This window comes from Camponotus vicinus, unplaced genomic scaffold (assembly GCF_025532165.1).
Source record: "Camponotus vicinus isolate PSW18456_S1 unplaced genomic scaffold, iyCamVici1.0 SCAF_5, whole genome shotgun sequence".
Classification (NCBI taxonomy): Eukaryota; Metazoa; Arthropoda; class Insecta; order Hymenoptera; family Formicidae; genus Camponotus; species Camponotus vicinus.
Window position 1 is genome coordinate 12,441,681 of NW_028141977.1, and position 14,926 is coordinate 12,456,606.

Consider the following 14,926-nt stretch of genomic DNA (forward strand, 5'->3'; position numbering starts at 1 on the left):
GTAAACGCGGTCGAACGATGCAGGGAGAGAATGTCGTTTAAAACATCATTAAACGGGGTGATGGTGAAGGGCTATAGCTGATCCAACAATACAAGCAAGTGCCGCATCGCGTCATGCCGCCACCATGAGTCACTCGTTATCATTATCGGTCGATCCGCTAATTGATTTATTCGATTAGATGGGAATAATGATCACCGACCCGCAGGATTCACAGTTGGCCGACTTTATCGTTTATTTCTCATGGTGTATCCGCTTTGCCGTAGACCGGATAATACGTCGGAAATATATGTCGAATCGGTATCCGGCGCCAATCGGTTTGGTTGCCGATGCGCGGTAGAATAACGTCGAGAATTAAAGTTGGATTGAGAGTTTTTCGAGAGTAATAACAAATATGATTCTATCATCGAGAGAATGGATACAATTATTTTCCTGGAAATTTAGAAGGATACTCTACAATAGTTATATTTGCTCTTCTGAATTAACATGTTTTAGAATCGATATATCTCATTTCTTGTAATTTGAAATAAAATAAAGCAAAACTGAGAATAAATTTTTAATATTAAATATTTTTTATATAATTTTTAATACTAAAATTTTTAATACTAAAAGCGCGATATATATAATATTATTTATATTTACGAGAAAAAAAGGAAAATTAAAATAAGGTTTAAATAATTTAATATTTTGTGAATTATTAGCAACAGTTAATAGATTATATATAATTGTTATCTTAATACGATTGTTATTTTATAAGAATGTCAATCTGTCAGCACTTATTCTCACGTGTATTTCGTTCGCTTGAACTTTATGATATAAAATGTAGGCATAAAAATAAATTTTAGATATCTTGGGAAGTAAGAAACGTAAATAATTCCAAATATAGAACGTCAAGCAACCAGATTTCACAAACTACAAAAGTGGTTCCATAGGGAAGTTTTTTTGAAGAATATTGTTGTTTTACTTTTTCGAAATCTTTCACAAACTCTCGTATTTTATTCACGAATAGTTGTTTAGTAAAATATTGTTTAATAAAATATTAATTTTTTTATTTTCTTTCACATTTACAGTATAACTGTTTAATAATTGATAAAAGAGTCTAGACTGTGCAACATAATTATTTTAAATATTGTTTTTGAATATCAGCGATATCTAGAGAGTGTCTAGAGAATTTTATAACTTAATGAAATCTTTAATGAAATTTTTGAATCTTGGAATGTTTCCAAAGTTGATAAACGTAATGTATAAGAAAAGAAAATAGTAGCTGGTTTGTATAATTATTGCATAAAATTTTCAATTTCAATTTTCCGATCAATACATTGATAAACTTTTCGAATTACGAATTTTGCTCCGAGATTGTGAATGCCCTGAAGACGGATTTTCAAATAGCGAATGCAATAGCCGCGTTTTCCTATTTCCGTTCGAAATATCCGAATTCGTTTCCATTTGTTTCTTATTTTCTTAAGAGAAGCCAGGTCGCCATTTATTTCTTATATCCATACAAGAGTCTGTCAGTGAAACGGAATCTTCAAGAGCTCGCAGGAAAATGTAAATAATTCAAGAGACGGTGGCGTCAAGCCAAATGGCCGGAGTTGCTCGTCCCTCCAACTACTCGGCATTTTTTTTTCTCATTTCTTTCACCCCCGCTACCGATGCCGATCTAGCAGCCTCCCTTCGGAGATAGCCACCATCTTGGCTCTTTTCCACCTTGATGGTTTATTAATCTTTAATAGGTATAACTTCCAACATCGGAAGAGTTTTATATCTTAGATCTTATATTTTACATGGCGCTCTTTTTTTTCATTGAATTACCAATAGTATTCCCGGCTACTTCTATACCGCTACTTTTTTACCACGTTTCTTTCTTTTTGAGCGGCACTTACCGTGGAAATTATATAAAACGAGATAAAATGATTTGGATATAGACAAAGAAAGATAGAAAGAAAAAAGAGAGAGAAAGAGCTCTTTTTTCAAGTTATGTTCCATCTTGCAAGTTTCTTTTTTAGAATTTAATCAATATTTCTAATCTCGTTAAGATCACATTATCTTGCGAAAAATTATTAAGAATAATTAAAATTGGAGGTGACTAATTTTTTGATTTTTTTAAATTTTTGAATTAAAAAAATTATAGCTAAATCTAAATATAAATATAAGTGTGTGTTTTAATATGCAATATTATCGAGAATATTATTTTTAGCAATTTATATGATTGAGTTATATGATTGCATGTGTAAATTGAACGATAAAATAGTTACATTTTACCTGTCATATAATTTAAATCGAAATATTTCGAGAGTTCTTTTTTCGAAATCTTGAATAGTAATGTGAGAGAGAGAGAGAAATCGTATAAAACAAATCTTTTATTTTGAGAACAAACTATGACTATCCAAAAACATTGATGTAATGTGTTATCGGTAAACAGGTGTGATGCTTTTAACGGCAAATTTACAACAGCGACAGCGGACCACAAGCACTTCGCGACTGGAGTGCTTTCCGCTTTTATGCATTGTAAAATATTTGCATGATTCCCCGCGACGCTTTCTCATCGCTATTCGCATTCACGATATGCCTCCGGGGGATAATTTTCCGCGAAACCTAAATGCGGTAAAACACCCTCGAAATTACCAAGTGCCCACATTTGCAGATATATGCTAGATTTACGGATATATACATACATACATATATATATATATATATATATATATATATATATATATATATATATATATAACAGGCTTTGAATTATACCTTCCATTTTTCCCTACTCACTTGCGTAAATTTATCTTTCGGTCTTATTATTGCATTATTTTATGTTAATTAATAAATCTAGAGATATAGAGCTAGAGAAAACGAGCACATTACATTTTTTAATTATAATATTACTGTTCTTTATATAAAATATTAATTTTTATATAATTATTACGATAAAAAAAAGAATATAATTATTGATTTTACATTAATGGAATATGATTAATTATTTAACATTAAAAGAATTGATTTTTTTATACTTTTATACTACTGAATTGATATCGAATTTTGCGAATAATGATAAAATTTGTACACTGTAACATGCGCGATTATCTTTTTATGGAAATTTATGCGAAAAAAAGAAGAGGACAGTAGCACGATGTTATCCTGAAGTTATTGGCCTTACTCTTAGCGCGGCGACTATGCCTTAATTCTTCTTTTTATGTGTATCAATCATCCCACTTAATTTCCCACGGGCACTGTGCTACTGTGGAATTAGTCGTTTCGGACTGTACACGTACGGAATTAAGTTCGTGGATTTTTCTGTGCACGCGAGATCGTGACTGCGTCAGAATCTTTCGTCATAGGATGAAGCGAAGAGAGTCGTCTTGTTGGCATTACTCTGATGAACAATGACTACGATTTGATCATGGAATAACTAGAAATTATCCTTACATATTTTGCAAGAAAGATAATATCTCTTAGATTAATGTTTCCTCCGATGGCATCATTATCTTTTCGTTTGAATACCTTATCGTCCATAATTTCCTTCAAGAGTTTATTGTTCGTTAACTGAGTTTATTGTACGTTAACGTGTCTCATTGAGTTACCAAACGAATTGTATCATCAACTCAGAGATTTTATCATTCATCAAACATCAGAGAATCTATCATTTATCAAACATGGAATTTATCAAATATGGAATCTGGTTTTACGTTTAATAAGAAAATTAATTACAAGTGACAAAAATGTATTAAAATATTACCGCGTACATGAAGAGAGAATAAAATAATAAAATAAATAATCAAATAAATAAAATAAATAATAAAATAATAAAATATACAGAGATTATCAGATCGAAAATCTAATGTTTATAATTTTCCACTAGATTATGCTTTCTGAATATATAACGTAATTTCGCGCTGCATAACTCTCGACATCATGCTTATGGCGAATTATCCCGCCCCATGCGTGCGCGTATCGATAACTAATGCGAGCGCACTCGCAACATGACGCCGACGATGTAACCGAAATCCCACTGTCATACCAGGGACGAAAGATTCGAATGTGTTCGCGTGTCCCGCGGGAACCCGTCATAATTTTGTTAAACGCATCTGTCCCGACCTAACTCCGCTGGACGTATTTATCGAGCCCGCTCACGTTTGTATCGGTTATTAATACGGCCCTCTGCGGTCCTCTTATGGCCGTGCGAAATTATGGTCGTTAATATACTTCATTCGGCCCATGTGAACGTTCGCTTTACATTCGTGCATATACATATGTACGTATGTAAGTGAAAAATAATAAAAAAATGAAGATTGTTGTCATTCGTTGTCGTTAATATTTAGAGAGCCAAACTACAGTTTAAAGAGAATGAAATTGTTTTTTCTTATCAACAATGATTAACATTTTGAGCTAAATAACTCAATAGTGTTTTCATAGTGTAGTTTTATTTTTTGCTCATTCAAGTTACGCACTTAAAAATAAACAGGAGAAGTGTATATTGCATGCAATTTATTAAGAAGGGGTTAAATCGAGTGATTGCTTATATTAGTCTTTCGAATCAGGAGCTTTTCCCTTTTCGCGGACGTAACTCTGTTTTATTCTCAACCAGTTAAAATGTCACGCTGATAATTTAAGGCGAAGACGCTTTTCCATCCCTTCGCGTAAAGGCGTACGACTTTGAGAGAGGAACGTTCTAATCCACACTATGAATTATCTCCCTATTTTGCTACTTTCTTGAAAGATGTTCCTCCAGATTCTTTATCCCTTGCCCGCGCGAGAGATGCTTTGTTCCAGCGACCCTTAAACAGCGTTTACTCTCGCGGCGTCTCCGTTTTTTGGCAGTGTAAGTTAAGTTTTTACTGGCTCCTTCGCCTTGTGTTTCTCTAGCGACATAAATTGTGTCGGCAGATAAGAATTAATTAAGCTAATTAATTACTGAAATGCACATCGTCTTTTGCTCCGAGGAGAGATTTATTTCAACGATAACCTTCTATTCTGTTAATTATTACAACTCAAGTCAATCGAAAGTACAACATTTGCGTGTGCATTTGTTTTCTGTACGTAATAAATAAAAAATATAAAATATTTCTTATTTAATTAAACAACCCGAAAACTATTAACTTTGGTAGAAATACCCTTTGGAGCTATAAAGCTATTCTATAAATGTATCGCATGTATATGTGTATAACATTTACGGGAATTGCTCTCAGGAACGTGACCGATTAAATGAAATTTATAAATGTGGCGGCTGACGGGCCGGTGAGCTTCATTACGTCCGAACAATTGAAAATTGCACGCTTCCGCGGCCACGCAATGTGGTACTTGTTTTCCCAAATAATGCTATTAACTACGTCGACGTAGAGGTGATAGCCGCAGGTGCATGTGTATGCCAACAAACAGAAAATCGTGATGCAGCGGACTATTGTACTGTGTACCAATTTCCGTCCCACTTTATAGTGATGCAATATTGAATCATAGATTTAAAAAAATATTGGCAAGAAAAAAATTTAATTTAAATTATGATAAATTTTTTAAATTGGATTTATTAAATTTTTGCCTCATTATATAGATTTTAATTATTGGAATTATTCTCTCTCTCTCTCTCTTTCTCTTTCTCGCCCTTTCCTCCCTCTCTCTTCTCGCTCTTTCTCTCTCTCTTTCTCTCTTCTCGTCTCTCTTTTTTTCTCTATTTTAATAAACAAATGTATTCCTATATCATTTATATTCATTAAATGAAAGAAAAATTCTATATGCATTTCATTAGCAACATTACCACAATAATATAATGAATAAAATAATTTTTTTGTTTAACATGTTTATGCCTTTCAAAAACAAGATTCTTTAAGATTAATTTTTTATATCTTTATCTGTACGTTCAGAAATAAAGTTTTAATTAAAAATTAGTATATATATGTATGTATAGTAGCAGGAAATGCTCTTGAAAATAAAAAGAAGGAAAGAGCCCTTGTGTCACTTTTATTTTCTTTGTTTCTACTTATGTATCTTTATTCACACAATGTCATTTTGGAAAATAAGAATTAGACATATACTTGTGTGCATACACAATACACGATTCTATTTAGTACAAATCTACGCCCGTCTAATTATAATTCCGGTCCTTAATTTAATATCGTAAATTGAATTCGGCGCCAACGAAATGGACAAAGTTCGGCGAACCATTTAATAGTTTTGAAGTGCAGCCCTCGATTTTAATGGGCTCGCCGCCGTTCAGCAATTCCATTTTAGCTGAGATATTTCTAGTGCAATTGCTCACGGCACAAAATCCACTTCCGTCGCCATATCTTGCAACATATTTGCTATAAATCGCGTAGAATGCAAAATTACACAGAATTGCAAAATCAATCCTTATCTCATTATATGTATATATGTGTGTATATTTATATCGTGTGTGTATTTATATTGTGTATTATATATGTATCGTATGTACATATATATCGAGATATTACGCTACAAATTGCGTAAGCAAGATATATAATTATCATTTATGTCTATATTTCTCGGGAGATATTTTGATCTTAATCAAATTTTTTTAACTTTACTTCGTCTCAAATTATTCGTTTTAGCTAATTTTGTGATAATATAAAATTCCTTTACATAAGAGAGGATTTTTAGTGCCTTGATACTGATAATAACAACAAATATTTTTAATAATGAAAATCTCGGCTAATATGTCAAACGTCTTGCGAGTTCCATGTTATGCGTTGCTATAACAGCAACGTTTCAAGAGCGACATTATTCATAGTCTTTCACATTATTATCGTCACGGGGTTTGCCGTACTACCTCACACAAGGATAGTCGTCTCAGAGGCTCGCGCAGGATGATCCTTCGATAACGCCGTTGAAAAATGATCTCACCGACCTCGTCGGAATCCAACCGTATCTCGAAACTATTTTCGGATGACCGATGACATCGGTCGCTCTTGATGACCGGTCAACTCGATGTCGCTCGATGAGGGATACAAAATGAGCGATCTGTGTATCTATTAAGTATAATAAATGAAGCTCTATATTAAAGGATTTGTCAATATCTATATATATACATTTTACGATTAATTTTTTATAATTCGAGAAGTTCTCAAAATAAAGCTCAGAGAAAATCGGAGAAACAGTTAACGGAATATTTGTTTTGAAATGTGTGCTATTTCCAGAGTCCCATTAAATTTTAAACTCATGACGCGTTATACAATTGTCTACAAATAGCATTCAGAAACCTCCGTCCAATTATATCCGTAAATTGTGGGCGATGCAGGTCGATAAACTTAATTTCTCATAAGTTACCGCCTATACACGGTGCCCTAGGAGATTTTGAAGCCACCAACCTACATGAACAAGGAGTTCCCAGCAGACGGCTCCGCGTTCATACATATTTATGAAGATTTATCGTATGCACGCGAAGCTGGTATCGCACCATGACCTTTTTTTTGGCGTTCTGCCATCATCAGCCGTTCCGCCCCATCGAATTTTATTTCCGTTCGTGGGCCGCACTATGCACCGCGAGTTCGGTGATCATAAATACCGGAATGGTCATAGCTCGCCGTTAAAAGATGCCGGAGAGCGGCGAATCTCCGGAGGAACGGCGCTCGCCGATCGGCGTCTTCCAGGAGTTATCGGAGAGAAAGTCGTTGACCGTGTGAGCCGATTCCGAGTTTACGAGTTAGTCGGAGTCCATAAAGAATACTTGGCTCACCGGTAAATCTTATTTCGCGTTCTTATTCAATAAAACGGCGAAAGAAAGAACTGAGACCGTACGTCATTCTGATAAACATTCGCAGTCATCTGCTGCGCATTGCGAATATATTTTACCGCGAGTTGCTCATTGCATTAAATCAATTTTACTGGATGGATTCAGACGCTAGACAGAAGATATTGATTGAAAGAGTTCATTTCACGAATAAAACATCTGCAACTGTTTTGCATTGTAATGACACGATTATGAAGTTTTCAGATCGGCTCTATCGGAAATCGATATGAGTCTAATTAAGAATTATTTAATAAAAAATAATGAGCAAAAATAATGAGAATTATTCGTAGACAAACACTGTAGAAATATAGGTAGCTAAAGATTGTGTCATAGTCTACGAAGGAGCTTCAATATCGGCTATAGACTTTGACATTTGCCGATGTTCGGAGAAAAAGATTAATATATATCATGATATTATTTCACATATATACTGTCATACACATACTCGACGACTTAATTTCATTATGGAAGAGAATCATGCGTATCCTAATTGACATAATAAACAGTCGGTATCATTTGGAAATGATGGCGTTGCACTTACATATATACGAGCGCAGAACACGATTGCAATTTTCCGTAAAATCAGCACAGTCGTTTAATGTTACGTGCGTATTAATTATGTCACGCGGGCGACATGTTACGTGAGAGCGATATTCCGATTTAATAACCCTCGCGCGGGTAATAGTTAACGAGCGATACGGATCGACGGAAGAGAACATTGGAGCTTTTCGTGCACGGATTGGACGTACCTTCGTCGACGACGAAGGTGGCGGCCGCCACTAGGGCCATTCCTCGTTATGAAACACGCGTGTCGCGTGACTCGACGACCGTGACGAAACGACGGCCCGAAACGACCGAGACGAAACGACACGCATCTCGTGCGAACCGAGGAAACAATTAGTGTCAACGCAAATTCAATTATCGGCCGGATCTGCCGGCTTTTTGCCGCTGGAAACATTACCGAGATTTGCATTTCGCATCAACGAAGATAAGAAAAAAAAATGGAAACGCTGAAAAAGTGTATTCAATTTATGAATCGAGAAACTGAGCGAGTGCGCGTGACGTCATTTTACGATACCGATGCTTTTTTGCGACGTGGTATAAGCTCGTCTCTCGTCTTTTTTCCCTCCCCCCCGGAAGCTGTTTAAATAACGTTCGATTGGAGAAATACGCAAAGAAAATCCGATTCTATACTACAAAACGAGGTATGGAATGCTCATCCCTCCATTTAATTCGCATTTTCACGTCGATCGTACGTTTAAAAAAACGTTAGTTGTACGTTTATATTAAACTTACGGCGATGCAAATTTTCGCCCGACATCAATCCAGATCGGAAAACCGTTTAAACCAATAAATCATAATTTGGAATGACGGGTTTAACAGAGAAGTAGATCGTCGGCGATTACGCTGCTCTCTCGGTTCGGCCCGATTAAAAAACGCCACAAATACCTTCTGAAAGTGACGTGATCGCTTCATCGACGCGTGTCGATCAAGCCCCGTGCCGTGCATGTGACAAATTCAGCGCGGTACGCGCGATTTGGTGATCCCGTTCCGTCGACAGGATAAAATCGCCCGTTTAGATTCAAGCTCGCGCGATGGCTTCATTCCGTGGCGCGGACGCGATCGAATTTCCCCCATTAGAAGGAGGAAGTGCGCGGTGGTGACCGACGTCATTTCCGATGCGCTAGCGTTTAGTTTCCGCCGCTTCCGTTAGCCATGTGTATCACTGCATCATCACGATGGGATGCCTGTGTGGAAGCGAGTGTGGAAGCCGTGTCCTCTCCGTCCCTAAATTCGGGATCATACGATTTATCGCTGAAGAGTTATCTCTCTTCCTTTCTTCCTCTCTCTCTCTCTCTCTCTCTCTCTCTCTCCTCTCATTGCGTCTTTAATAACTTTTCCATAATCTTTCAAAAGTGTTAGGTAGCAAAAATATACTAAAAATTTAAATTATATCAATTTTAGTGACTCCAGATGCTGTTTTTAATTTTTACATAAAGGTAAACGTAAGAGATTAGAAATCAATCAATTTGCAAAGATTTGCTAATATATATTTTTAAACTTGTATTTAATTATATTAAATTTTTATTGAGAAATTTTTAATTAATCACGAGAATAGAAATATTTTTTGCTGCATCAAGTCTGTAACCTATTTTTTGATTATAAGTTTAGTTACAAAATTCTTAGATTTATGACTTGCAATCTGTTTATCAGCATCGTGGATCGTCAAAACTAATTTCGAGAAATCGTCAAAACCAATTATGAGGAAAAAGGAAAATACTGTAAATATATTACTTTAGATTTTTTTTAATTTTTTCTTCGGGCAGTTGCGTTGTTAAAGTCTGCTCAAAATTCTCCGACCGAAATTAGTCGACTAAGCAAAAAAGGTAAGCAATTTTTTCGCTTGCTGCGTTCACGAGACGGGGGAAAGGGGGAGATTCAAGTGCACTTCATTTCTTTCCTTTTCTTATTCTTTTAGAGTGGATACGCGCGCGTTGCGCCTCTCTGGAAAAATAAACTGGGCACTTTTATCGATCAAATCCCGGACCGTTTCGCGGCCGCCATTAAACGTCTACGTCCTCTGCTCCTCCGTTCGGTCCCGCTAGTCCGTCCTGCATCCTCTTCATTCTCGTCTCTGCCCCATTAAGCTCGAATAATCAGCCCTCTCTTCGCAGCCGATCTCATCGCTATATGAGTGAAGGCACGTCCTCCTCGGCCTCATATCCACGAAACAGAATTTCGAGAGCTCATTATCCGCGATTCGACGCTCTCATCTGTATACGAGTATCGACGCTCGTGATCGCTTCTTCTTAAGATTGTCTTATCGTGAGATCGACGCGACTCGATGAGCGACGCTTCTCACCTCGATTCAATCGTATTTATACAAAGAAAGTCACATCAACATCAACTTCGCGTACATCTCTTCGCGTAAAGCTGTCAGCGCGATTCGTTTCAGAGAGAAATAGAACTTATTATTATCTTAAAATATATCGTAAATTATAAAAATTATATTATAAATACGATATGTCTAACTTGTGTAAAAAAATGTAATAAAATAAATAATTTAGATCGCAAAAAGAATGAGAGAAAAAAAGAGAGAAAGAAAATGAATTAGCATGATATCCTCACAGTATATCTGATTCTCGAAAATTCAAAGTTGATTGGAATCAATCAAGCGACTGATATATTTTTAATTTTTAAATCTTCATAAAATTAAGCAAAGATAGATGAGATTGCTTTCTTTTTGTTGCAGGTAAGAATCATTCCGTCGATAAAATTTTTCATATGGTGAGTAATAATGATTTTTACATTATTGGTGAGTAATAATTTTTTACATTATTCTTTATCATTTTTTTTTACGTAGATGTAGAACAGATAGAGTAAAATTCTTTTGATACGTCATCGAGAGTTTTACTTGTTTCAATTCCGTATATATTCTTTGTATCGATGCAACTTTATTCACTGCACGTTATTTTTCCTCTTCCTCGTTGGAAAGAAAAACCTCGCTAATGTTAGCGAAATAAAAAGATGTTTTTCAATCGTGGCTTAGTACAGACGACGACGACATCGACCAGGTAGAGTGCTTGCACAAGAACTTAGTGAGTCCGCGTGAACAAATTTCTACGTTTTCCTTTTCTCGTGTCTCCTCCGCAGCTTTTTTATTCTTACGCCATGGTAAACGGCGGCTCTGCTTTGAACTCTTGGTATAAAGTCTCCACAAATTAATTAGCACGCTCTTCGCGATGGGTTCATCACGAGCCGGAATAAATTATGCAGCACAAAACCCGAGCATCGTGAATTCTTGTATCATTAATCTCGGAAACTTCTCACGATGTACACAACAGGATTTATCCACGATACTGTTCCATGCATGCAAATTTATTTTCATTATTTTTGGTGCTATATATTTCACTTTTTTAAGATCTTCGCGATCAATGTATAAATTAATCGTATTAATGTCTGTTTGCAAATAACATCCTTTGTTCGCTGTCTTAAAACGGAACGAATATCTGCCGATTCAAAGTGTACTTGATTCGCTATTTTTGCGATTATAAATGCGATTATATTGCGGCTTAAGAGAGAGAGAGAGAGATTCTGGCCGCTGGATTGTCTGCATAAGAACCGAAATCTGCGGTGACAGAACTTTGGGAGGTCCGCGGAGGAGAACTACTTCAAGATACACAAGAATGAAACCGGCCTCGTCCTTGGCCCCGCGCGGAGGCCGCTTCCCCCGTCAGTGTATTTCGAACGAAACGGGTCCTCTTTCGTAGACTCAGCGGGCGACTAGTCTCGGATGTGAGCCAAACAGGTACCGGTGATACATCACACCACAACCACAATTCCCATCCGACTTTAAGCGTTAAACTCGTCTAGCGATACAACAAACAAGGCGAGGTGGACGAAAATAAGGGTCACAAAGCGGAACGATTATCGCGCTAGGATTCTCTCTCTGCTGTCAAAAGTTTTTCGAGCAGCATCCTTGCGACATTCCGTTGTTGAGTTCACCGCTGGATATTTATGATTCGTTGTCGAACGACAGAAACTGACATCGTTAAAGCATTCGACCATGATCTTTTTATCATCGTTCATGTTAGGTACGTCTCGCTTTATTCTAGATCCCGGAGTTATTTAAAGTTTCGAACGTATGGTTTTCTGTTAGCTGTCTTCGTGAAGCGAAGTTTTTTTCGTGGGAGATACTCGATTGGCTTATGACAAGAAAGAGGAGCGATACCACGATCACAGCTGTTTCCGAAATTGCGAAAGCTCGCGATGAGAGACAAACATGGCTCGAAATTTACAAATGCCGCGCACGTCGGCCGACGCTGGATTACGAAGAGAATATCTGGTCGGCATCTCTCTTCTCGAGCTCTTCTCGGTGATTCGGTCGGTGTGTGCTCGTGACTCTCGTGGTCTCGGTAAAAATGCCGCGACTCTGTTGTCCCGCGCGGTTAGCTCTGACTCTACGCGAGATGGAAAGAACAGGAATGATGCAGAGAAGAGAAAGAGAGAAAGAAAGAGAGAGAGAGAGAGAGACAGAATAGGGAAAAAAGAGCACGATCGTGTCCTTTCTTTGTAAGGTCTGCCCCGACCCGAGTCTCCCTCCGTTCTCCTTCCTTCGTTGTAGCCTAGCTTGGAGAACGACGCAGTTCTTCGTTCTTCCCTCAGGGACTACAAATAGCTTGTCAGTTGAATCATAATAGAGACTCGGGTTCGCGAGATAATCTCGCATCAGGATATCACGGCGTGAGTTCGCCAAGATTGAAATCCAAGATCTCGGCATTCACGTATTGATATAGATAAAATAAACGTTGATCTTGATTGAGAGGCGATTTATCGAATTTTCTACGTTATAATACGTTATAATTGATCTATTCATTAACGAATGTGAAAATTTATAAGTTGGAAACAAAATAGAAATCACAAACACTGTAGGAAAATTTATTATTATTTTTCAACGAGAGATTTCACATTGCGAGATTCATCGACAAATTTGCTGGAATTTTAATTGGCGGACGCGCATGATATGCGAGGAATTAATGACGATCAGCGAGGAATTCATTGTATTTAAATTAAAGCATAAAAGTTTTCGATAGAAATTAAACGATAGAATAAAATTTAAAATAGGAGAATACGAGAAATAAATGTAGGTAATAAAATATCATTGAAAATTTTAAAAAACCCTCATAACTAAAATAATTTAGTAGATTTATTTTATCAATTTTGTTACGAAATATTATAAGATTAAAAAATATAACACGGCTCTCTCTGTCTCTTTCTCTTTCTCTCTCTCTCTCTCTCTCTCTCTCTCTCTCTTTCTCTCTGGCCTAACAGACTCTTTACAGTAAAATAATTGCAAGAATACATGGATGGTATGAGGTAATCTCTCATGAGATAATCTTGCCGTGAGTTCACGAAGTCAAGTCGATCCTTCGGAGTGAACTGAACTGAACTTGGGACTATAAAGTTCCTGACACCACAGGAAGTCCATACCTGATTGCTGTCGTGACCGATTACTGGGATCTGCGAACTTCCTGTACCATCATCTTTCTGATCTCACGAGAGCTTCTTCGTATTTGTATTTGAGTTTATTTCGTGCTACTTTTACTTCCACCGCTCTGGCAATAATATTAATAATTCAAATAAAAATAATTATTAAATATCATTTAACTACGCTTGTTTGTCTTTAGAAAATCAAGAAATATAAATATTTTAACTGATCCAAAAACTAATTAATGACAGGAACTCATTAAGAATATATTTTTATTTCACTTGTAAGTTTTCTAAAATGCTACTGGAAGATTTTATCAAACGCCACTGAATATATTTGGTATGTAAGATAAATTGTTGACGTTTAATTAAAAAACTTTTCTTCGACGAATAAAATACTGAATTTTTGTATCATACGACATGTATGTGACAAGAAGTTTTGCACTCTTTCACTATTCAGTGAATTGTTTGCAAGATCCTTGTGAAAAGTGCTTTTCTTATTCCCTGGAACTATTTGATCTAGAGAATGAAATATCCCGCGGGAGAATCCGCTTCTCTTTACAGTTCGTCCCTTTGCTCGCAATCGAACGTTGAAGTGGCTGTCCACGATTTATCGAGCTGGAGAGCGTGTCCCGAGAAGATTGCAGTAACTTTCGCATTATTGCCAGATGCTGGCAACGATCCCATTGCAAGATGGAAACACATGACTGCCAGGACTGATACAGATCGAAATGCCTTTGATGTGCTCTCCAATAAAAGAATAGTAAACGCTTGTGTTCAATCATAATTTTATTCTCAATCAAATTTAGTGTCTTCGCGTTATATTTATCAAATCCTAGACAGCTCGTTGAGCATGTCAATGATTATTACGGAGATTTCATGGAATTTGTATTCTTTCTTTTAAAATAAAATTTTTAATCTTTGTGCTAAAATTGTCATTTTACTTGCACATGTTGATTCATACAGTACCGGAAATTTCTAGTTTGCCGGTGCGCAGAACTGTGAGATCGCCTTTGGCGGAAATTTTGATCGCACAAGCTACAATTTAATTTTGCAGAAAATTAGGAAGGACAAAGATCATTTCTCCTCTGCGTTCCCTAGAGACCTCCAGGTTTGCCTGAATGATATTTCCCTCAGGTAATGATGTCACAAAGCGGGAAACCAAAATTCGATTATCATATCTCGCGCGTGTATCTGTTGGAGATG

The 14,926-nt window shown here is 36.5% G+C and overlaps 1 protein-coding gene across 1 annotated transcript in view; it reads left to right on the plus strand.

The window, feature by feature from the left end:
* The window catches only part of Alpha-man-ia (alpha-Mannosidase class I a), a 478,743-nt gene that overhangs the window by 169,118 nt on the left and 294,699 nt on the right, over window positions 1–14,926 (plus strand). The gene's annotated exons all lie outside the window — the stretch shown is intronic.